Raw genomic sequence first — 25,878 nt, 5'->3', positions numbered from 1 at the left:
ACTAACTCACTGACACAGAAATCGACAGGAAGTGCGGAGTGGAAATGTGTTGTATGTCTTTACCGATATTGGTAAAGACGTATCACGCATACTTAGTCATTGTCACGCTAGAGAGATATATAATATATAGTAATTATATAGTAATATATATACTACATTAGAAAATTTTAACTAGGCATATATATAATGCCGTAATATAATGGCAGTGGGCAAGCGTCAGCATTTCTACACTGTAAAAAAAAAAAAAAAAAGCTAGCTGCAATAGATAGAGTAAATAGTGGAGAAACCCAGGCCAAAGTTTCAAAAGATATTGGGATTGCCAAATCTACTCTCCGAGGCTAAAAAACGAATCTAATGCTTTGTACAATATATCGATTCTGCCCCGGGGCTTAAGTGAAAACTTGTGCGCTATTCAGCAAAACCCACAATAGACAAAGCCACACGCACATGGTTTGTTCAGGAAAGGCTGAAAGGAATGCCGCTAAGTGGGCCAATTCTTCAAGCCCAAGCGACAAAATATGGAAATTTAACAGGGGATGAAAGATTCCAAGCCAGCAAGGGGTTTATAAGTTGTTTTAAAAAGCGTCATGGCATAGCGCAGGTATCGATTTCTGGAGAAAGCAAATCAGCCGATGAATTGGCCCCGAACGCATTTCATCTGTGGCGAATGACAGACTTCATAAGAAAGAAAAAAACACCATCATTTTCTGCTCTTTCTGGCTCGCATTTTTTTTCTAAGTGAATCATAGACACTTTTTTCAGTATGGCCCTCTTAACCCGTGGTCTGTTAACACGCGGTCGTGACGGCTTGACTCCCGACATCCGCGCGTAAATGGGTCTGTACTGTAATGCCAGTTGCACTCTCTCATGTAATGCCTGATGTAATGCCTATCACATCTTCTAGTTGCTTCACCGTACTTACCAGCATTCATAGAATCATAGAATCATAGAATATCAGGGTTGGAAGGGACCCCAGAAGGTCATCTAGTCCAACCCCCTGCTCAAAGCAGGACCAAGTCCCAGTTAAATCATCCCAGCCAGGGCTTTGTCAAGCCTGACCTTAAAAACCTCTAAGGAAGGAGATTCTACCACCTCCCTAGGTAACGCATTCCAGTGTTTCACCACCCTCTTAGTGAAAAAGTTTTTCCTAATATCCAATCTAAACCTCCCCCATTGCAACTTGAGACCATTACTCCTCGTTCTGCTACCATTGAGAACAGTCTAGAGCCATCCTCTTTGAAACCCCCTTTCAGGTAGTTGAAAGCAGCTATCAAATCCCCCCTCATTCTTCTCTTCTGCAGACTAAACAATCCCAGCTCCCTCAGCCTCTCCTCATAAGTCATGTGCTCTAGACCCCTAATCATTTTCGTTGCCCTTCGTTGTACTCTTTCCAATTTATCCACATCCACAATTTATCCGCATTACCTCTGTCTGACTTGGGCTGAACCTTAGCCTCACCACAGTCCCATTATAAAGACACTGTCACCCATGTCCCATTATAAATATCATGCATTGTGAAGATCCAACACTACAACTTTCTACTAAGATCAACTATTGAGGGGGAAATAACGTTTATACTCCAGTCCTGTTTTCATAATAGTGAGGTTTATTGTATTGTACTAATATGGTATTGTAATGTATATGTTTTCCTTTAATTTCAGGGAATAATGATCAATATATTTAATTCATCAATTGATGGAATTCTCATCGATATAATTCTCAATGGCAGATATGTTTAATGTCGGTGATTGATATGATGCCTTTAATTACTGAATGACTTGTATGTCTGCCATCACTCTTGTATATATGTATTAATGTTAATGCATTAATTTTTTTATTTCAGTAAGAAAATAATAAAATGTAATAACAATTAAGGCCCTGATTCTACAAACACACTCAAGGACATGTGTAACCCATGTGAATAATTTCATGGCTTCAATGGGAAATGTTTTTAGGATTCTCCTCTGGCCTAACATTTTTAAAAAATAAATACATTTTCAACTTGACTCCAATTCATGACTTTAGTGGATCTGTTTTGTTTGGCATGATTTCTAATAATACTCTTTTGTATTTTATATGCATTTTGTAAATAAATTGTTATTAAAATGATATTTAAGCTTATTTTTGTGCCTATTTTTCATTGTTAACTCATTTTGTCTCTTTTTTTAAGGCAATTTCCAACAAATCCCTTAGATGAACAATATGCTCATTTACAGAGATTATAATTGATTTTTGGCCCTGTTTTTAATACTTTGCACTGTAAACGGCATCCCAATAGCTAATAATCATTATACAGATGTTTGAGAGCTCCTTCCTGCAGAGTATGATAATTGAAGTCTATAAAGTATCATGAAACTGCACATTGTTTCTAATTAGTACAAAGCAGTTCCTCTTATGTTCAGCATCATTTTACTGGCCCTCTTGCCTTCATTGTTTTACCAGCTGGCTTCTAGATCATGTTAGTTATTCAAGAGACATATAGAAAAATGTGAGATTTTCAGTGTGGTTTGTAATGTCTTGTTTTCCTTTACTAAACATTGCCAGTTTAAAAAACCATGTGGGCTGAATCTCTGTAACTGTCAGGTTCCAACTCACCAGGCACTGTGGCATACTTCAAAGGGACTGTTGTGTGAACTCAGTGTTAGTATAATACATTTCTTTTTCACGTGATAGGTTTCTACTTTAATGATTCTCATTCATCTGCTCGCTGAAAAAAAAATGACCTTTTTAGGAACTCCTTGGAGTCGGATTTTTATGACAGAGCAATCAGAGCAAAAAAAAATTCCCCAGCTGGAAATGCGGTGCACCTGGAACCAGCAGGAGGATGAGTTTCAAACAGTGAGCAGTGAAAATGTGCTGTATTGGAATAGGCTCAAGATCTCTGTGCAAATTAAACAGGAGGAGCCCAGTTTTATTGTCTTCTTCAGCTTCACTGTGTGAACCATGTGCAGTTAGAACCTCAGACTTTGGCCTATTTCTCAGAGCCTGACTGCACCCCCAAAATCTTACTACTTCCATGCAGCATGGGCAAATCAGCCAAGTGCACAGCAATGTGTTTCCACCTTCCAGAGATCTTCAGGGATCAAGAGACCTGCTGTTGTGCAGGAGTTTGGAAGTGGGCAGGCTGGTGGAGGACTGCAGGGCTTTCATGGTCTCCAAAGCAAATACTAGAGGAAAGTGACCTGAAGAAGAGCTCTGTGTGAGCTCAACAGAAGTTGGTCCAATAAAAGATATTACTTCACCCACCTTGTCTCTCTCAAATCCTGGCTCCAACATGGCTCCAACAACACTTCAGAGGAAAGTAAAGGTAGATAGTCTCTCTGCAGGGACCCTGAGACAGATATGGGCTGACTTTGAGAAAGAGAGAACATGTATTGCCCTGCCCTGCACCTAGCGTTTGGGTGAGTCGCAGTGCAGTGCATTCACAGTTTGGCCCAGTGTGTTGATTTACTTATCCCTCTGCTTACACCTGACAAGGATTTCTCATTGATTCTCTAAGGACAGGATTACCTCCCTGGAGCAGTTAAAATGCAGGAGCTTCTGCCTTCCTAGGACAATGGAAGCAGCTACAGTTTTCTCTGTTGGGAAGGTTACTGCCTTAATGAAGAAGGAGGCTATATTGTAAACCCGTGATTCTCTTTTTAGAGATTCCAGAGTCAGCTTTTTTAAAAAATAAATAATATGTTTCAGAAGTTCTGATGGTGCTATATCATGCTATTGGTTTTAAGTGATTGTTACAAAGAGGAAGGGTAGTCTTGTGGCTAAAAGGATTTAGGAAATCTGGGTTCAATTCTTGCCTCTACTGCAGAATTCCTGTGTGATTTTTGAGCAAATAATCTCTGTGTGCCTCAGTTCCCCATCTGTATATCATTTCTTCTATCATTTTTTGGTCTTGTCTCTTTGAGTCATGGACTATCTATTACTGTGTTTGTACAATAGAATCTGGGGGGAGGGGCGGGGAGGTAGAATTCTAGATCTACTGTAATGCAAATAGTGAGTCCCTCCCCTCACTGGTTTTAGTGGGGAGTTGCATTTAAGAATCAGTGACCTATTACTGATGGAATGGGAAGAGGGTAAGATGATCCTTGAAGGTGCAACCTCAGCAAAGGAGAAACCCTCCTTCTTCTCACCTGCATTGGCTGCCAGCTTCTTTCCATTATACGCTGGGTTTGGGATACAATCCAAATGTCAGGCACATACCAAACTAGATATCAGAAATTTAGGTTATATAATAGAGTTAGTGCTCAAACTAGTCTCTAGCACTGTAGTATTTTAGTCCAGTGGTTCTCAAAGCCGGTCCACTGCTTGTTCAGGGAAAGCCCCTGGTGGGCTGGGCCGATTTGTCTACCTGCTGTGTCTGCAGGTTCAGCGATCGTGGCTCCCACTGGCCGTGGTTTGCCACTCCAGGCCAATGGGGGCTGTGGGAAGGGTGACCAGCACGTCCCTCGGCCCATACCGCTTTCTGCAGCCCCCATTGGCCTGGAGCGGCAAACCGCGACCAGTGGGAGCTGTGATTGGCCGAACCTGCGGACGTGGCAGGTAAACAAACCAGCCTGGCCCGCCAGGGGCTTTCCCTGAACAAGCAGTGGTCCGGCTTTGAGAACCACTGTTTTAGACCACTCAAGCTACCATGTTGCAACAATGCTACTCTGTACTGTGGGGAATGCAGTAATCATGGGACAAGTTTTTTAAAATCCAGTATTGATTGCAGGTCAAATCATTGAGGATGCATAAAAGAGCACGTGTACATCTAACTACCTGATTACGCATACAGATCAGGGGTTACATGTCTAAATGTTATTTGTGTGGCTTGCAATTATGTGTGCCTGCAACTAATTGCAGCCCTCAGAAGCAGCTCTCCAAGCATATAGCTCCAGTATTTATGGACCTGGGGATGGTGCAGATTCCCAGGACCTGCAGGTTTGGGAGGCCATCACCATGACCCTAGAAGCCCCTCCTACCTGAAGGGATGTCTCTGAGAAAATTCTGAGGTGATTCTCAGGCAGGTTTTTCTATAGGAAACAGATCTGGACAATTTGCATTTCCTGACTTGCTTTTAACTTTTCATCCTTAATGTTACAATAATGGAGGTTTTTGCATTTAATTTCTTTTCAAACATTGTTAGTATTTAAATGGTATGAGGCTCTGAAATTCACATCTCCTAACTGAATGTGGAACGGAACAGATCAGTTCCCATCTTCGCTGCTGCTATTGTTTGGCTGGAAACAGTCTTCTGTAAGGCTGCGTTAACAGGGCAGTAGCATACCTGTATGCTGCTAGATTCTAGTACAAGAGGCCAGGTGAAATCACAACCTGCCCCACCAGCCAACAATGCTGCTGCTGTTTTAGACTGTGTCCTGCATTGTACTCTTTGTATTTGCATTGTGTTCTGATTTAGTAACACTAGATGATCGCTGTCCATTGAGACTAATACAAAATGTGATGTGTATTTCTGAGGCTATATATAGTTTTTGACGTTTCATTACAAAACACAGGCTAGGATTGATGCATTGTATTTGAATTAGCATGTTCTTTGAATTGTTATTTATCACTAATTAAAGGAACATAATGTATTCAGATACAATGAGCCAGGTTCATCATCGCTTTGTACCTGGTACAGGGCTCAATCCACCAAGGTGCTGAGCTGTCTACCCCGATGCAGCAAAACACTTAAGCAGATGTTTAACATCAAGCATGAGTGGTCCCTTTAAGGTCAATTGGGTGACATACATACTTGAAGTTAAGCAAAAGCTTAAGCAGTTTGTTGGATTAGCTCACAGTGCTCTGAGCACCTTGTAGGATTGAGCTAATACAGTAGTGTAAAGTGGATGTAAGTCACCACCAAATTATTATTTTTGTGCTGTATGCACTCATTGGCACTTTGTTTACATTAGTGTAAATAACTACAGGGCAATGATGTATCAGGCCAATGCATCAATTCTATAAACAGTCTATCTGTGTTTGGTAATGACACTTTGAAAAACACAAGCACTGTTCATTCTCATATCAGCCTATTTACTGAAACAGACTTCCTTGCCTCTTGGTATTCTACTGATATTCATGCCCTGTTATGAGGTCCTCAGGTCATATTACGAAAACTGGACCAACATAAAGGCAGTTTGATTTAAGCAATGGAGTTAATTAGTTATCTTTATTTATGTATACGTATATTGCTTTTGTTTTTAATTTTCTCAAAACAGCTAACCACACCACCTGGATTATTCTGAAAGGTCACAACTATTGATTTCAAAAGCTGTTAAGGAAGGATGTAATGTCTTGTGATAAGTAGGATACTCATCAAAGCAGTATCAGGCACTGCACAAAGTCCAACAGCCATATAATCTTGTCACACACCCAGAGGCAAATTCAGAGCTGTCAGCTCAGCTGCCTTTGGAGCTTGCCAAGCAAACAGATACTAACACCAGATGAGTGTCTAACACAGCTTGGCATCAAACTCCTGTGACAGGCAGCAAGCCCCATGTTATGACCTTAGCTGCTGACCCACTGCTGGAAATCACAGAGGAGAAAATAGGGAAGGATGAATAGTTCTAATTGTTATTTAAAATAGAAAAATCGATTACTTGCCAATTTATTCATCTGGAAGCCTGGGATATATATGTGTGTGGAGGGAGAATATATACCATTTTATATGATAATTTACTTTAAATTAAATTTTTAAAAAACCAATAATAAAATGGCATCTGAAGGTTATATGCAGGTGGCTCTCTAAGATGATATTTGATTTTAAAAAAACTCATCAAATACTTCTTGCTGTTTGCAATAGCCAGTATTCCACTCTCTATTTCATAAAGAACAAAAATGTGCTTTTTACTTGGACCAGAAAATTAGTAATGACATGTATGTTTTGACTGCCTTTCCCAAACTATTTATCTTCCATGGCACTTATCTTCATGTACTTGGATGTGTAGAGATGAAAGGATGGTAAAAGAATACTTCAGATTCTGTTCATGTTCCTGCTAATCATGTTGGGCCAGATCCAGTGCTCATTGAAGTAAGGGACCATCTTTCCATTAGTTTCAATGGGTTTTGGATCAGTGAACTCAGCTTGGATTTTGTTTTTAGATAATAGAGATAAAATACAGTTTGTTTTGGCCACTTCACTTCTTTTAAATACAGAGTCTGGTTCTTATCTCACTTGTACCAGTGTAAATCATGAGCAAATCCATTGTTTTAAAACTGCTGAGAGTTTGGAATCAGGCCTAGGAGTGTTTAGGAGCCTCCTTAAAATGTGAGCGGCATGATGGGGTGGAGTAAGGTTAGTTTGTGAAGTGAGGAAAAATTGCACACACTCTGTGCTAGAAACGACAAATGTGCAAACTGTTGATATTTGTGCATAGGGTGACCAGATGTCCCATTTTTATAGGGACAGTCCCTTTTTGGGGGGACTTTTTCTTGTATAGGCACCTATTACCCCCACCCTTGTCCCGTTTTTGCACAGTTGCTATCTGGTCACTGTATTTGTGCATAAAGTAAGTGCTCTGAACAAAGGCTCCAGTATTCAGTCTTATGTGCAATATCCCCTCCGGTTTACATGGCAGCATCAGGACTGAAGGCCAAAGCAATGCATTGTTTCTGCTGTGCTTGTAGCACAGGCTACAGCAAACCCATACAATTGTACTCCCCACCTTCCGCACGCTGAGGAAAAAAACTCCAGCCAGAGTCCCCAAAGCAGAGCACAGAGTTGGAAATTTGGCAAACCAGGGCTGTGTCCAGTTGGTCCATGCACAGCAATGATCCACATGGCTCACATTCAGTATAGCAGACTGTGTCTGATGCTTCCCCCATCATCACTCCATATTGAGCTGGAGCTGCTCAGTTGTCCTGGCCCTTTTATTTTGGGGCTTATGATCCTATCTCCTGGATCCATCCCGAATAAGTATAACCCATTTGCATGGGCTGTGTTTGCCCTTTTTCTGCACAGGGTCTGTCCTATTGTTAATGTGCCCTGTTCATTGGGGGTCCCAAATCAGCAAAACATTCAAATGTGAGCTTGAACTGAAATTAATGAGGCTTAAATATATGTTTAATGTAAAGCACATGCTTAAATGCTTTGCTGAATAGAGCTGGTTTGCTGAGCCGTGGTCTGTACTGTTTGTCTTTCAGTGTTTGTATAATTGAGACTCAGTGTGTAGCCTTGCACAAATCACTTGACCTGTCTGTTCATTTCCCCCAGGTGTAATATGGAAATAGTAACACAGGGTGTTGGGAAGATTAATGCAGTATTGTCTATATAAAAAAACCCAAAAAACCTTGAACATGAAAACTGGTTAGTGCTAAATATGATTGTTTTGTGTTACTTGTAAAAACAATGTGTCTGTCTGAAATGTTTACATGATTACTTCTCCTGCACCCCTGGCTCGTAATGCTCAGTTTAAAAACTTTTTTTTTTTAAAGTTCAGAACTAGCTGACAGTCAAATCCTGTTAATGTTTATGTTTCATAGATAGGAAATATCCATTCTGAACATTTTTGTTTGGTATAGGATTTTAAATTTTAGATGACTTTTCAGTGCTCCTTGTGTATATTTAAAATGAAGAAGTTCCCTTTAAGGTCCTAATAATCTTTTTCTTTTTATGTTTGAATTGCAATAGCCCTTTTCACAAAATTGATGCTTGCTGAACGCAGACTGTCACTGTATTTATTCTGTGTAAGCTAAGAAGAAAACGATAAGACTAGTCTATACTGAAAGACGGATTTTAATAAATTAAGTCCTTTCAGGTTTTGGCATTTGTTTGCTCTGAAAGGAGAGGGTACCTGCAAGGGCTCTCCATGATCCCATTCAGGCATTGTTTCCTAGCATTTTTTAACCCTTGGCAGCACCACTTTTAATCTGTCTGCTACTAGCTGCCAGGCTCTGTGGCTCCTCAGTGTGAAATTAATAGGGAGGGGTTGAAAGCTCACAGCACAGACAGGGTTTATTCAATGAGCATCAGTTTATACCCAGTGCAGGAAGCCGTAAATACATGATGTGATGCCCATGGCAAGTTTTGCCTTCTTGCACCTTATGGTTACTTGGTAATGGGAAAGGACTGACACGGTTTTGAAATTTTCATAGCATTTGAGCAGGGTGTTTTAAGCCTGTTGTTGAATCCTGATCTTTCACAATTAAAGGTGGTCTTTTGCCAACAAACACTGAGAAATAAATGCCCAGCATCATACATCAGCAAGGAATAATTTGCATAGCATATGTTGTACAATATTTATTATACAGAATTTTTTGTGTGTGTTCAGTACCGATATTTCTGTTGATAGTTTCAGACTAAAATATTTATGAAACTTGGAGATTGTATTTCTGGTCTTTAAAGATTAAATATCTAGAATAACCATCAAGTAACATTATTGAACAGTTTAAAATCACCTGAGATGAATGGCTTTCTAGCAAATCAGCTAATCCATTTCCATCAATGATAATGAAGTAGTTCAGGGGTTCTCAAACTTCATTGCACCGCAACTCCCTTCTGACAGCAAAAATTACTGTACAACCCCAGGAGGGGGGACTGAAGCCTGAACCCATGCTGGGCAGGGGGTGGGGGGACAAAACTAAAGGGCTTCAGCCCCAGGTAGGGGATCTATAACCTGATCCCTGACACTCAGGGCTGACGCCCATAGGTTATGGCTTCAGTCTTGGGCGGGGGGCTCCAGCCCTAGGCCTCAGCAAGTATAATACCAGCCCTGGTGACCCCCACTTTGGGGTCCTGACCCACAGTTTGAGAACTGCTGAAGTAGTTAATGAAAAAGGAAAAGGGAATGTAGCATATTCTTTACCAATTCAGATAGTATTTTATACACAAAGGTCAGACCTTCATAGGATCAAGTAATAAAGAGATACCGGGTTCAGTAGGACCAATAGTTAAGAGTCATCCATGCAGGGATCTCAAGGTGCTTTAAAAATTGACAAATTAAGTCTTAAAAAACTCTGCTGAGCTAAGGAAACTATTTTATAGGCGAGGAAAGTGAGGCACTTATGGCAAAAATTTTAAGACGTGGCCACTAATTTTGGGGTCTGAACTTTTGGGTATTCAACTTGAAACAATAGTGGCCTTAATCTGCACTGTTAAAGGTAGTTGGAGCTTTTCCATTAACTTCAATGGGCACAGGATCAAGTCCCTACAGTTTCATTTTTAGAGGTTTGGGATCCCCACAACTCTCAGTATTACAGACACTGATTAGTTGCTCAGCACCTTTGAAATCAGGCCATTGGTGTTTTAAACTGGACATGAAAATCAATGCCACTTTAAAAAATGTAGACCTATCAACTTGTTTTCACATTGGAAGCCTTTCCCAGTGCTCAGAATAGAATCCAGATCTCCTGATATGTAGGCCTGTGCATTAGCTGAAAGACCATCTTTCCCCCATTGACTTTGCTCCAAAACTTGTTCTAGTTGATTAATTCTATCTGTCAAATGGTCCCTATATTACTGGTTAGTTTGTAGATTTTAAATTTATTAAATGTTGTAAATATTCTTTAAAAAATCACAATGCAAAGAGATACTTATAGTTACGTTATGGGTTTTGCACAGTAAATCAGGTAGGGACAATTTGTTTTAAAAAAACCTAATAATTGTGGCCATTAATGGCAGCCTTTAACCCTCTGTTTAGGATAGGATCTCTATTTGGGTGAGCACATGAGCATTTGTTTAAGTGTTGTCTGGTATAGACCTGGGATTAAGCACACGCTGAAGTGTTTTCCTGTACTGGCCTTGGATACTTAATGACATGTTTGTGCAGCTGGTAGCAGGGTTGACTAGAATGAGCAGCACCCAGCATTATACACTAGTCCAAGCTGTGTCATGAGTTGAAACCTTATAGTGTTCCTTGCTCTGGGCAAGCTCAGCAGCTCTTCTCCCAGCTCCCTGCTAATCAAGTGGGAGCTGGCATTGCTCCTGCTGAGCAGCTGCAAAGTGCATAGCGCAACTAAAGTCCCAATCGGGATGTATGCAGTGTAGCTGTTGTTGATCCAATAAAAGATATTACCTCACCCACCTTATTTCCCCAGGTAGGATTGTCAGGGAAAGAAGCCCTGAGCAGTGCTGATGTATAGACCTTACTTTTCCAGAGTGCTGTTCAGCATTTAAGGCCAAGTATACCAGATTTCACCTCAGGAATTTGTTACATTTAGGTAACAAAGAACCATTTAGACTCAGAAACCACCATATCCTTGAATGAGAAAAAAGTGCTGGATGGGACTGAATTAGACTGTTTAGATTTTGCCATGAATACATTTGCTCATGCTAGCAATGGAGCCAGTCACAATATTAATTAGGAACACAACCCCATCAAAGGGAGTGGATGCACTGACTCTTACCTAATGTGGATTCCATCCTCTTGTTGGTTGATGAGCCTGTTTCACTAATCCCTGAAACACTTAGGGTCATAGAATGCTACTGGTATTTGTATGACAGTAGCAACCAGAGGCCCCAACTGAGATTGTGCCCTGTTGTGTTATGCACTGTACAAACACAATGAAAGACAGTCTCTGCCCCAAAGAGCTTACGCTCCTAAAGCACAAGACTGACAGACGTTTGGAGGGAAAACAGAGGCATGGAGAGGTGAAGTGACTTCCTCAGGGGTGAGGTGTGAACACAGTCCAGATCTCCTGGCTCCCATGTACTCCCTGTCTACTAGAGTACACAGCCAGAACAGTTTCAAGGGGGGAAATTCTGCCATTGTTAAAGAATGACCCTTCAGGTATTTAAAAAAATGAAGATTCACTTCAGCTTCATACATTTGGTTTTTAAAATGATCTTTTCTAGAGTTTCTCAGAAACTTTTGAACTTTTAGTGAAAAACAGAAAAAAATAGCAACATTTTCTTTTTGCAAAAAATGTTTTGCATTTTCTGACCACCTCTAAATTTCCCATAATGCATTTCATTGTGGTGATATTCAGTTTATACAAGAACTTGTGTGATATTCTGTCTGGTCTGCCTCTTGTCTACTTTTATGTCCCACTGTTTTGTAACTCCGTCTGTGGGTAGTGAACTTCATTACATTTGTCAAATGATGCTTATTCAGGGACTTCTATATCAGTGTGAAAGAGGATTGCCTGCAGCCATGCCAGGTTGTGTCATGATCTTATTAGGTCTCACAAGCCAAGTTTACACCAGGTCAATACTTGGATCAAAGACATCCGAAGAGCTCCTTGCTGCTACAGAAAATGAAGTTGGTGATTCAGTAGATGACATTCTTTCAACAATTTCCATCCCACCATCAACCTCAGCCTGGACCAGTCCACACAAGAGATCCACTTCCTGGACACTACGGTGCTAATAAGCGATGGTCACATAAACACCACCCTATATCGGAAACCTACTGACTGCTATTCCTACCTACATGCCTCTAGCTTTCATCCAGATCATACCACTCGATCCATTGTCTACAGCCAAGCGCTACGATATAACCGCATTTGCTCCAACCCCTCAGACAGAGACAAACACCTACAAGATCTCTATCATGCATTCCTACAACTACAATACCCACCTGCTGAAGTGAAGAAACAGATTGACAGAGCCAGAAGAGTACCCAGAAGTCACCTACTACAGGACAGGCCCAACAAAGAAAACAACAGAACGCCACTAGCCATCACCTTCAGCCCCCAACTAAAACCTCTCCAACGCATCATCAAGGATCTACAACCTACCCTGAAGGACGACCCATCACTCTCACAGATCTTGGGAGACAGACCAGTCCTTGCTTACAGACAGCCCCCCAATCTGAAGCAAATACTCACCAGCAACCACACCCCACACAACAGAACCACTAACCCAGGAACCTATCCTTGCAACAAAGCCCGTTGCCAACTCTGTCCACATATCTATTCAGGGGATACCATCATAGGGCCTAATCACATCAGCCACACTATCAGAGGCTCGTTCACCTGCGCATCTACCAATGTGATATATGCCATCATGTGCCAGCAATGCTCCTCTGCCATGTACATTGGCCAAACTGGACAGTCTCTACGCAAAAGAATGAATGGACACAAATCAGACGTCAAGAATTATAACATTCAAAAACCAGTTGGAGAACACTTCAATCTCTCTGGTCACTCGATCACAGACCTAAGAGTGGCTATACTTCAACAAAAAAGCTTCAAAAACAGACTCCAACGAGAGACTGCTGAATTGGAATTAATTTGCAAACTGGATACAATTAACTTAGGCTTGAATAGAGACTGGGAATGGATGAGTCATTACACAAAGTAAAACTATTTCCCCATGGTATTTCTCCCTCCCACCCCCCCCCCTCCACTTTTCCTCTGATATTCTTGTTAACTGCTGGAATTAGCCTACCTTGCTTGTCACCATGAAAGGTTTTCCTCCTTTCCCCCCCCTGCTGCTGGTGATGGCTTATCTTAAGTGATCACTCTCCTTACAGTGTGTATGATAAACCCATTGTTTCATGTTCTCTGTGTGTGTGTATATAAATCTCTCCTCTGCTTTTTCCACCAAATGCATCCGATGAAGTGAGCTGTAGCTCACGAAAGCTTATGCTCTAATAAATTTGTTAGTCTCTAAGGTGCCACGGGTACTCCTTTTCTTTTTGCGAATACAGACTAACAAGGCTGCTACTCTGAAACCTGTCATTCTTGCCCTCTGAGTCAGCACTGAATCAATGCCTTAGTATATTGTTAGGGATAGTGTGATGCTGAAAGTGCTGTCTTTTGGATGAGGCATGAGTCAGAGGTATCCTGACTTGTTCTGATAAATACAGATCCCACAGCATTTTTTGTAATAATAGTAATGTTAATTCCAGTATTCTGGCCCACTCCAAATCCAGTAATTGACCATCCAGATTTCGCCTGCAATTTCAACTGGATATAATATTTATTTCCATTCTCTTCCCTAAACTGTTGCATGATATTGGGGTTTGTTCTTAAAAAAGCTGCCACGTTTCATCCAAGAGGTTGCATTTTCAGAGTGGGTGAAGTGATTCTAAAATGTCCCTTACTTGCCTTATGTTCTGAGGAACACTTAAAATTTGAAAATGTTTCAGTGTTACCATAGAGATGGAAAATACCCTGAGATTTTTAGTCAAAGTTACAGGGAGTTTGTCTGACAAAGGTAAGAGCTGAATAAAAATGAGTAAGGCCATTAGGATTTGGACCACAGAATGGATGACATGGGGACAATAATATTCATCTAAGGTATAATAATCAAAATGTTATGGAGGTACATGATGTGTAGATTAATATTGTGTATAAACTACGTATTTTGACCTGTATCTTTTCTGTATTACTTAAATCAAGAAATCTGAAAAGGTGTGAAGCCAAACCAGCCCTAGAGAGAGACACTGGACAGTAAATTATGAATGTGGATAAAAGGCCAATGTGATTTTGATCTGCATGTGCAGAGACGCCATCACAGAACACTGAGGTTCTAGTCACTCCCACGACAGATCTCATGAGACTGCTCCTGGAACACTGCAATTATTTCTTTTTACATGAATATTGGAAAGGTTCTGACAAACCTTAGGGAGCACAGAGAAGAGCAATGCAATGAGAGATCTGTCTGGCATTGATTTAAGAAAAACATTGAAAGAACTGGAGTACTTGTGGCAAATTTGTTAGTCTCTAAGGTGCCACAAGTACTCCTTTTCTTTTTGCGAATACAGACTAACACGGCTGCTACTCTGGAAACCATTGAAAGAACTGAATATATATAGCGAAGCAGGAGCTGTGGGGTAATGGCAGAATGGACTACAATTTTTGAAATAATGTAGACACCAAAGTTGGAGAGGGATTAGTTAGAGAGGTGCAAAAGGGCATATGTAACTAGCTGTATTGGGATGAATTTAAGAAAGAGATACTTTAGGCTTCAGAGTAGCAGCCGTGTTAGTCTGTATTCGCAAAAAGAAAAGGAGTACTTGTGGCAACTTAGAGACTAACAAATTTATTTGGCCATAAGCTTTCGTGAGCTACAGCTCACTTCATCGGATGCATTTGGTGGAAAAATCCAGTGGGAAGATTTATATACACACACAAAGAACATGAAACAATGGGTTTTATCATACATGCTATAAGGAGAGTGCTCACTTAAGATGAGCCATCACCAGCAGGGGGGTGGGGGAAGGAGGAAAACCTTTCATGGTGACAAGCAAGGTGGGCCATTTCCAGCAGTTAACAAGAATGTCTGAGGAACGGTGGGGTGGGGGGGAGAAATAACATGGGGAAATAGTTTTACTTTGTGTAATGACCCATCCACTACCAGTCTCTATTCAGGCCTAAATTAATTGTATTCAGTTTGCAAATTAATTCCAATTCAGCAGTCTCTCGCTGGAGTCTGTTTTTGAAGTTTTTTGTTGAAGGATAGCCACTCTCAGGTCTGTGATCGAGTGACCGGAGAGATTGAAGTGTTCTCCAACTGGTTTTTGAATGTTATAATTCTTGACGTCTGATTTGTGTCCATTTATTCTTTTACGTAGAGACTGTCCAGTTTGACCAATGTACATGGCAGAGGGGCATTGCTGGCACATGATGGCATATATCACATTGGTAGATGTGCTGGTGAACGAGCCTCTGATGGTGTGGCTGATGTGATTAGGCCCTATGATGGTATCCCCTGAATAGATTTGTGGACACAGTTGGCAACAGGCTTTGTTGCAAGGATAGGTTCCTGGGTTAGTGGTTCTGTTATGTGGTGTGTGGTTGCTGGTGAGTATTTGCTTCAGGTTGGGGGGCTGTCTATAAGCAAGGACTGGCCTGTCTCCCAAGATCAGTGAGAGTGTGGGTCGTCCTTCAGGATAGGTTGTAGATCCTTGATGATGCATTGGAGAGGTTTTAGTTGGGGGCTGAAGATGATGGCGAGTGGCGTTCTGTTATTTTCTTTGTTGGGCCTGTCCTGTAGTAGATGACTTCTGGGTACTCTTCTGGCTCTGTCAATCTGTTTCTTCACTTCAGCAGGTGGGTATTGTAGTTGTAGGAATGCATGATAGAGATCTTGTAAGTGTTTGTCTCTGTCTGAGGGGCTGGAGCAAATGCGGTTATATCGTAGAGCTTGGCTGTAGACAATGGATTATGTGGTGTGATCTGGATGTGATATACGCCATCATGTGCCAGCAATGCCCCTCTGCCATGTACATTGGTCAAACTGGACAGTCTCTACGTAAAAGAATAAATGGACACAAATCAGACGTCAAGAATTATAACATTCAAAAACCAGTCGGAGAACACTTCAATCTCTCCGGTCATTCGATTACAGACCTGAGAGTGGCTATCCTTCAACAAAAAAACTTCAAAAACAGACTCCAGCGAGAGACTGCTGAATTGGAATTAATTTGCAAACTGAATACAATTAACTTAGGCCTGAATAGAGACTGGGAGTGGATGAGTCATTACACAAAGTAAAACTATTTCCCCATGTTATTTCTCCCCTCCACCCCGCCCCCCACCGTTCCTCAGACATTCTTGTTAACTGCTGGAAATGGCCCACCTTGCTTGTCACCATGAAAGGTTTTCCTCCTTCCCCCTCCCCCTCCTGCTGGTGATGGCTCATCTTAAGTGATCACTCTCCTTACAGTGTGTATGATAAAACCCATTGTTTCATGTTCTCTGTGTGTGTGTGTATATAAATCTCTCCTCTGTTTTTTCCACCAAATGCATCCGATGAAGTGAGCTGTAGCTCACGAAAGCTTATGCTCAAATAAATTTGTTAGTCTCTAAGGTGCCACAAGTACTCCTATACTTTAGGCTGGATCAGGAAAAACTTCTGACAGGGATTAGGCTGCAGCATAGTCTCCCAAGGAGTCCTCATTCACTTGACCATTTAATATTAGACAGAAGAAAGCACTAGATAATATGCAGTATTGATTGAAACAATCCTGCCAAATTTGGCAAGGCGTGGAGTAGATGACCAAATATGGCTCTTCATCTCTAGTTTAGATTATTCTGTGCAGATTTAATTTAAAAACAACAGTATTTTGAGCCAAAATACCATTGTTGTTTTTAATCAAGTGAAGATATTCAGCTCTGCCACTTCAAAATATTTCTTCATGTGCCAGTTCATATATATTTTACAAAGCTGAGCTGAGGTTTACAGTCTGGTCAGAAGCATTTGCCCATTGGCTATTGAGGCCACAATCGCTGTTCACTTCTTCATGAATTCTCTCTGTGTCTGATCCTGGTATGTTAGGGGAAAGCTTGGCACTGCCAGGTGTGATATGAAAAATATGTATTTGAGGAAGGATGCAGGGTGACCGCTGAACCATCTATTTTATAAAGCCCACTGTACATGTAGGGTTACCTCCTGGCTGGGATTTGACCAGCCTGGCCGGGTTTTTATGGATTTGCCAGTTTCCAGAAAAATAATTTAATCTGCTGGATTTTTATATGGATCTAAAAATTTGCATTAGTATCACAATACACTGTTAAATATTTACGTGTCTAGCTAACAATGCTGCAGTGTTTCTACTTCCACAGTTTAAGTGAAAATAGATCAAAACTGTTGAAAATACAGCAGCTGTCTGCCCACCAACACGCAAGCGCACCACATGTGTGTGTGAGAGGGTTTTAGTCATGTGAGAGTGAGGAGATGTGTAATGTTCTCAATCTTATCTGTATGTGTATCTCTCTAGATACTATAAGTGGCTATTGTGTGTGGGGGAAGGGTGCTTTGGAGTTGCTTTGAGGTTGGAGGTTGAGGATGTGTCAGGTTTGCCTGGTGGGTGGGTGGATGCCGGGATTTTTTGCATTTCAAAGGTGGTACCCCTATGTACCTGTGAGTGAATCAACTCTTCCAACATGGAACATTTACATATTCTGAAGGGGGAATGTGGCAGTTAACCACACTGTGCATTGCAATAATAGTTCTCCAGTGTAGGAGTCCACATAGGATGTTACTGCAGGGTCTGGAGTTCCCAAAGCACAGATGGACATGCAGGGGAAATGTTCCAAGAGGAATTATCTGGAAGTGTATAAAAGGCTTTTCAAATTGATCCTACTCCCTCCCTTGGAAAGAGCCAAGCTGGCTAATTTTCATGAAAACAGCATGACTAATGTTTACCTGTGGACAGATATATTGCATAGGGGGTTTTTTTGTATGTGTGGCGATTGTCGTCTTCTCTTATTTACTGGATCAATAAAGATAATTTTCTAATGCAGGGCAAATTTTTTACTAACGTGCTCCATAGAATACAATGAAGACATATTTGCTCTGCTCTTTACCAGAACATCTTAATTGTCTTAAATATATTTAGAATTTCTAGTTCAGAATTACCATCTTAGTATTACTAGGGGGAAAGGCATTAACCAAAGCACCTGCGAGATTCAGAGGCCCCATCTTTGCTACAGACTCTACAGCAGCATAGTTATGGCACCGTAGCTATGCTGATGTAAGTAACCCCACAGTGTAGACACTGACTATAGCGATCAGAGGGCTTTTTTCTGTCACTGTAGGAACTCCACTACTCCAAGCAAAGTTGCTAGGTCAAAGGAAGCATTTTCCATTGACCTAGCTGCATCTACAGTGGGGGTTAGGTCGGCATAGCTATGGCACTCGAGGAGGTTGATTTTTACACTCCTCACTATGTCAGCCAAAGTTTTAAGTGTAGATCAGGCCTGAGTTTTACTCCAAATGCCATCATTAGCAATGGTACTTCATGGACACTTGTTGCTAATCTTTTTTAAACTGTTACAGTTTTAAATCTTTGCTCCAGAAATTGACACCTAACCTATGCACAATATTATAATCATACCAACATGTATGATCCATCATCTTCTGACCCAATTTTTATTGACGTTAGCAGAAAGACTTCCAATTGATTTCAGTGGGCATTAGCTCAAGCCCTGTGCATATTATAGTGTGTTATTGTGAGACTCTCTGTATCATGCAAACAATTCAAGGAAAAAGAAAAGGAGTACTTGTGGCACCTTGGAGATTAACAAATTTATTTGAGCATAAGCTTTCGTGAGTTATAGCTCACTTCATCGGATGCATTCAGTGGAAAATACAGTGGGGAGATGATTTATATACACAGAAACATGAAACAATGGGTGTTATCATACACACTGTAAGGAGAGTGATCACTTAAGATGAGCTATTACCAGCAGTGCGGATTTGTTCTTGTGTTTTTTCAGGGAGTTTCTTGAGCAAATGCTGTAGTTTCTTTTGGTAATCCTCAGTGGGATCAGAGGGTAATGGCTTGTAGAAAGTGGTGTTGGAGAGCTGCCTAGTAGCCTCTTGTTCATATTCCGACCTATTCATGATGACGACAGCACCTCCTTTGTCAGCCTTTTTAATTATGATGTCAGAGTTGTTTCTGAGGCTGTGGATGGCATACCACATACCACACAGACTATATACAATATTGTTAATCTATCCAACTATACTCTTAGCCCAGCAGAAAAATCTGTCCTATCTCGGGATCTCTCCTTCTGCCCCTGCACCCCCACAAACATGATACAATTCTGTGGTGACCTAGAATCCTATTTTCGACGTCTCCGACTCAAGGAATATTTCCAACACACCTCTGAACAACATACTAACCCACAGAGACCTTCCTACCAACACTACAAAAAGAAGGATTCTGGGTGGACTCCTCCTGAAGATTGAAACAACAGACTAGACTTCTACAAATCCACACAGACACACCCCTGGAACCCTGACCTGGGGTATTCTATATGCTATCCAAGATCCATAAACCTGGAAATCCTGGATGCCCCATCATCTCAGGCATTGGCACCCTGACAGCAGGATTGTCTGGCTATGTAGACTCCCTCCTCAGGCTCTATGCTACCAGCACTCCCAGCTATCTTCGAGACACCACTGACTTCCTGAGGAAACTACAATCCATCGATGATCTTCCTGAAAACACCATCCTAGCCACTATGGATGTAGAAGCCCTCTACACCAACATTCCACACAAAGAAGGACTACAAGCCATCAGGAACAGTATCCCCGATAATGTCACGGCTAACCTGGTGGCTGAACTTCGTGACTTCGTCCTCACCCATAACTATTTCACATTTGGGGACAATGTATACCTTCAAATCAGAGGCACTGCGATGGGTACCTGCATGGCCCCACAGTATGCCAACATTTTCATGGCTGAACAACGCTTCCTCAGCTCTCGTCTCCTAATGCCCCTACTCTACTTGCGCTACATTGATGACATCTTCATCATCTGGACCCATGGAAAAGAAGCCCTTGAGGAATTCCACCATGATTTCAACAATTTCCATCCCACCATCAACCTCAGCCTGGACCAGTCCACACAGGAGATCCACTTCCTGGACACTACGGTGCTAATAAGTGATGGTCACATAAACACCACCCTATACCGGAAACCTACTGACCACTATTCCTACCTACATGCCTCCAGCTTTCACCCAGATCACACCACATGATCCATTGTCTACAGCCAAGCTCTACGATACAACCGCATTTGCTCCAACCCCCTCAGACAGAGACAAACACCTACAAGATCTCTATCAAGCATTCTTACAACTACAGTACCCACCTGCTGAAGTGAAGATACAGATTGACAGAGCCAGAAGAGTACCCAGAAGTCACCTACTACAGGACAGGCCCAACAAAGAAAATAACAGAACGCCACTCGCCATCACCTTCAGCCCCCAACTAAAATCTCTCCAACACATCATCAAGGATCTACAACTTATCCTGAAGGGCGACCGATCACTCTCACAGATCTTAGGAGACAGGTCAGTCCTTGCTTACAGACAGCCCCCCAACCTGAAACAAATACTCACCAGCAACCACACACCACATAACAGAACCACTAACCCAGGAACCTATCCTTGCAACAAAGCCTATTGCCAACTGTGTCCACATATCTATTCAGGGGACACCATCATAGGGCCTAATCACATCAGCCACACTATCAGAGGCTAGTTCACCTGCGCATCTACCAGTGTGATATATGCCATCATGTGCCAGCAATGCCCCTCTGCCATGTACATTGGTCAAACTGGACAGTCTCTACGTAAAAGAATAAATGGACACAAATCAGACGTCAAGAATTATAACATTCAAAAACCAGTCAGAGAACACTTCAATCTCTCTGGTCACTCAATTACAGACCTAAGTGTGGCTATTCTTCAACAAAAAAACTTCAAAAACAGACTCCAACAAGAGACTGCTGAATTGGAATTAATTTGCAAACTGGATACAATTAATTTAGGCTTGACTAGAGACTGGGAGTGGATGGGTCATTACACAAAGTAAAACTATTTTCCCATGTTTTTTCCCCACCCCACCCCCCACTGTTCCTCAGACATTCTTGTCAACTGCTGGAAATGGCCCACCTTGATTATCACTACAAAAGGTTTTCTTCCTCCCCCCCCCCCCGCTGGTAATAGCTGATCCTTACAGTGTGTATGATAACACCCATTGTTTCATGTTCTCTGTGTATATAAAATCTCCCCACTGTATTTTCCACTGAATGCATCCAATGAAGTGAGCTGTAGCTCACGAAAGCTTATGCTCAAATAAATTTGTTAGTCTCTAAGGTGCCACAAGTACTCCTTTTCTTTTTGCGAATACAGACTAACACGGCTGCTACTCTGAAACCTGGCATAATTCAAGGAAACACTCTATAAATGAGCCATTAGCAAGAACACTTAACTGTATAGTTGAATCTTCTTGCCATTAATCTGTTTTAATTCAGTCCTTTCTCAGGACCAGTGCCCAGAATGAGTTACTGTTACTCAGTTGTTACTCAGGGCATCAGTAATTGGCCCATTGTAAAAAAGCACCTTGTTTTTATTTTTTGTCCATCTCTTTCTCTCTCCCCCAAAGTGTGGTTTGATTGTCACGTTTTATTCAGTGCACTTAAGCCAGGGGTCCCCAACTTGAAACTGCTGCACTCTTAATTTCAACAAGAGTTCTGTCTATGTGGTGGGGCTAGGACAAGGTCCCACATGGATGAGCCCGTGCATATATTATCTTACCAATAAAAGGCTGCTGCTGTTAGTCAGTAGGAATTTCACAGGATCAGGAGAAAAGAATTCATAAATATTTCTTTACAAAAGAGGATACTACACACCAAAAGAGCTGGTCATAAAACTTCCACACAAAAAAATTGACAAGCAAGTAAAAAGTAAATCCTCCACCAGGAATAAATTTTGCCCCCAAACCTCCCACCCCACTGCTTGGGCAGTGAAACCTCCCTCTCTATGCTGCAGTGAGACTCATGCTTTTAGGATAGTTACTAACAAATGGTCTGATCCGAAGCCCATTGAAGTCCACATAAAAGTCAAATGCCATTGGCTTTCATGGGCTTTTGATTGGGCCCAAATACAGTAGGTCCATTGCTCTGTTATATTAAAGTTCAGATCAGCATGCAAAATTCAAGGATCAGGTAAACACAACATTTACATTCCCACATCATCTTTTATAATTTGAATCAACATTAGCTGGGGCAAAAACCAGAGTTTGTCATTCTGGATGCAGAGGAAATGCTGTGTGTCCCAATATATGCTCATGCGGAAAGTGGCCAGACGAAAATGTGTGTGTAGTTGTGGGCAGCGGCGTATTAACGCTTACGCCAGCAAGTCCTAGGCCTAGGGCGGCAAATTTGCAGGGACGGCAAACTTATAATAGCAGCCAGAGGCTGCTTCCCCCAGTGCTGGTTCACACTTTCCCGCCCCCCCCCGGCCCTGCCCCAACTCCACCCCTTCCCCGCCCCCTCCCTGCCCCTATTGGTCCCCTTCCCCAAATCCCTGCCCCAGCCCTGCCTCCTCTCCTGAGTGTGCCACATTCCCTCCTCTTCCCCCTTCCTTTGCGAACCTGTTTCGTGCACAAGCACAGGCAAGGAGCGGGGAGAAGCAGGACCCGGCAGCGCGCTCATGGGAGGAGGCAGAGTCGGAGCGGAGGTGAGCTGCGGCGGGGAGCTGGGGGCAGGGGCGGCAATTATTTCAGGGCCTAGGGGTGGCAGAATCGTTAATCCACCACTGGTTGTGGGGAGGGTTTATCATTGTCTGCAAAAATGAAAGTGACGTCACATTTGCCTATCCCCAGCCCTTATCAATTCTGCCCCCTTCTCTGTTCTGGCCTCCCAACCCCCACTTAAATTAATTCTGACCCCGCCCCCTCAGCCTCACCTCTGTTCCTTCTGCCCACCCTCTCCCAGGCCTATGGGGCAGGCTGTGACAGGGTCCCCTCCCACCTTACAGACTGGGCGGAGTAACTCCAGGGATTCTTCATTCCTCCTCCCCTCTTCCCAAGGAGTTGCTGGAGGGGGAGAGAAGCAAAGGAACTGACATGTTGCTCACAGAAGAGGGTGGGGAGGAGGAAGTGGAGCCGCTCTGATCTGTTGGGCTCTTGTTGCTTTCCGTCCCCTCTCATGAGAACAGATTTGGCTCCTGAGGTGTGGAGGGAGAGAGCTCTGCCTGCTTCCTGGAACAGACTTGATGGCTGCTATGGCCCGGGAGGTAAGCGAATGCACTCTCAGTGCATTCTCTGGCTTGAATCATAGAAGATTAGGGTTGGAAGAGACCTCAGGAGGTCATCTAGTCCAATCCCCTGCTCAGAGCAGACCAACACCAACTAAATCATCCCAGCCAGGGCTTTGTCAAGGGTTTTGGTTTTTTGCCTTCAAAACCTCTAGAATGGAGATTCCACTACCTCCTAGGTAACCCATTCCAGTGCTTCACCACACTCCTAGTGAAATAGTTTTTCCTAATATCCAACCTAGACCTCTCCCACTGCAACTTGAGACCATTGCTGCTACTTCTGTCATCTGCCACCACTGAGAACAGCCTAGCTCCATCCTCTTTGGACCCCCCCTTCAGGTAGTTGAAGGCTGCTATCAAATCCCCCCCACTTTTCTCTTCTGCAGACTAAATAAGCCCAGTTCCCTCAGCCTCTCCTCATAAGCCATGTGCTCCAGCCCCCTAATCATTTTTGTTGTCCTCCACTGGACTCTCTCCAATTTGTCTACATCCTTTCTGAAGTGGGGGCCCCAAAATTGGATGCAATACTACAGATGTGGCCTCACCAGTGCCAAATAGAGGGGATAATCACTTCCCTTGATCTGCTGGCAGTGCTCCTACTAATGCAGCCCAATATGCTGTTAGCTTTCTTGGCAACAAGGGCACACTGTGGACTCATAACAGCACATTGTTGACTCATGTACAACTTGAGTAGTACAGATTTTATTTCCTGGGTCTACAACCTATTGCAGCCTGGCGCACTTTCAGCACTGTGCAGAGAACATAACGCGTCCAACAGAAGCAGTGGATTCTGCTGAGCCCTTTCATTTCCCAGACAGATTCTTACACTGAAAATGTTCCAGCATTAGCAGCATTTTGCCCATAGTTTTAGAAAGCACATTAGGTACACTTAGAGTTCTCTACTTCTTGGCCTAAGGATATTTTTCCTACACAGATGCCCATATTAACAGAATACAATTAATTCCCTGCCCTTTCAACTCCTCCCAGGATTAGTGAGTAGCCACACATTTTATGCAACTGAAGATAAGTGACACACTTGTGATCCCATCCTGAAGTCTATGAAATACTGACGCATACATACATCCACTCAAGCTGAAAGATCATAATAGAGCCTATCATATATTCTGTTTTAAAAAATCCTATATTTAAGTGTTTATTTTTAAATAATCTTTCTGTTTCTCAGTAATAGGACAAGGTTTTCATTTTACATTAGTAATGGTATACCTCTCCCGACCTTCCCCTAGCATTTGATAGCTCACAGGGAAAGCTACTGGCAGTAGAGGCTTTCTGAAATTTTGGGCTGGATTAGTAAAAGAATAATGGGAACAGATGTTTTTAATTCATAAAGTGCATCAAATAAATGTAACTTCTACTTCTCATTTAGATACTTTTGAATTTTAGTGAATACATTTAGAGCCAGATTTTCAAAAGAGCTGTCTACATATCCTGGTTACAGAGTAGCAAACGTGTTAGTCTGTATCCGCAAAAAGAACAGGAGTACTTGTGGCACCTTAGAGACTAACAAATTTATTTGAGCATAAGTTTTTGTGGGCTACAGCCCACTTCATCGGATGCATGCAGTGGAAAATACAGTAGGACAATTTTATATACACAGAGAACATGAAACAATCGGTGTTACCTTACACACTATAACGAGAGTGATCAGTTAAGGTGAGCTATTACCAGCAGGAGAGAAAAAAAACTTTTTGTAATGATAATCAAGATAGGCCATTTCCAGCAGTTGACAAGAACTTGTGAGGAACAGTAGGGGGAAAAATAAACATGGGGAAATAGTTTTACTTTGTGTAATGACACATCCATTCCCATTCAAGCCTAAGTTTATGTAGTCCAGTTTGCAAATTAATTCCAAGTCAGCAGTCTCTCGCTGGAGTCTGTTTTTGAAGTTTTTTTATTGTAATATTGCGACTTTTAGGTCTGTAATCGAGTGACCAGAGAGATTGAAGTGTTCTCCGACTGGTTTTTGAATGTTATAATTGTTGACATCTGATTTGTGTCCATTTATTCTTTTACATAGAGACTGTGCAGTTTGGCCAATATACATGGCAGAGCGGCATTGCTGGCACATGATGGCATATATCACATTGGTAGATGTGCAGGTGAACGAGCCTCTGATAGTGTGGCTGATGTGATTAGGCCCTATGATGGTGTCCCCTGAATAGATATGTGGATACAGTTGGCAACAGGCTTTGTTGCAAGGATAGGAGAAAGTGTTAATGTTTTTGTTGTGTGGTGTGTGTGGTTGCTGGTGAGTTTGCTTCAGGTTGGGCGGCTGTTTTGGGGGGCAGATTTTCAATAGGGCTTAGCTGTCACTAACGCCCACTATTCTCAGTGTGAGCTGATGAATGCTGAGCTGATTTAAAAATCTGGCTATTCCTTTAGGTGCCTAAATGGGAGCTGTTGAGTGCTAAGCACTTCTTAAAAATCTGTCCCATA

The 25,878-nt window shown here is 42.1% G+C and overlaps 1 protein-coding gene and 1 long non-coding RNA gene across 6 annotated transcripts in view; both read left to right on the top strand.

The window, feature by feature from the left end:
* The window catches only part of PPP2R2C (protein phosphatase 2 regulatory subunit Bgamma), a 295,114-nt gene that overhangs the window by 180,933 nt on the left and 88,303 nt on the right, over window positions 1-25,878 (top strand). The window lies entirely within an intron of this gene.
* LOC122459704 lies at window positions 4-14,999 on the top strand. The gene is made up of 3 exons (XR_006280553.1): window positions 4-129; window positions 5,816-5,819; window positions 14,983-14,999. It is a non-coding gene; the product is annotated as an uncharacterized LOC122459704 (long non-coding RNA).

Source organism: Dermochelys coriacea, chromosome 4, assembly GCF_009764565.3.
Source record: "Dermochelys coriacea isolate rDerCor1 chromosome 4, rDerCor1.pri.v4, whole genome shotgun sequence".
Classification (NCBI taxonomy): Eukaryota; Metazoa; Chordata; order Testudines; family Dermochelyidae; genus Dermochelys; species Dermochelys coriacea.
The sequence above is the reverse complement of the archived record's forward strand: the minus strand, read 5'-3'. Positions and strand labels throughout refer to the sequence as shown.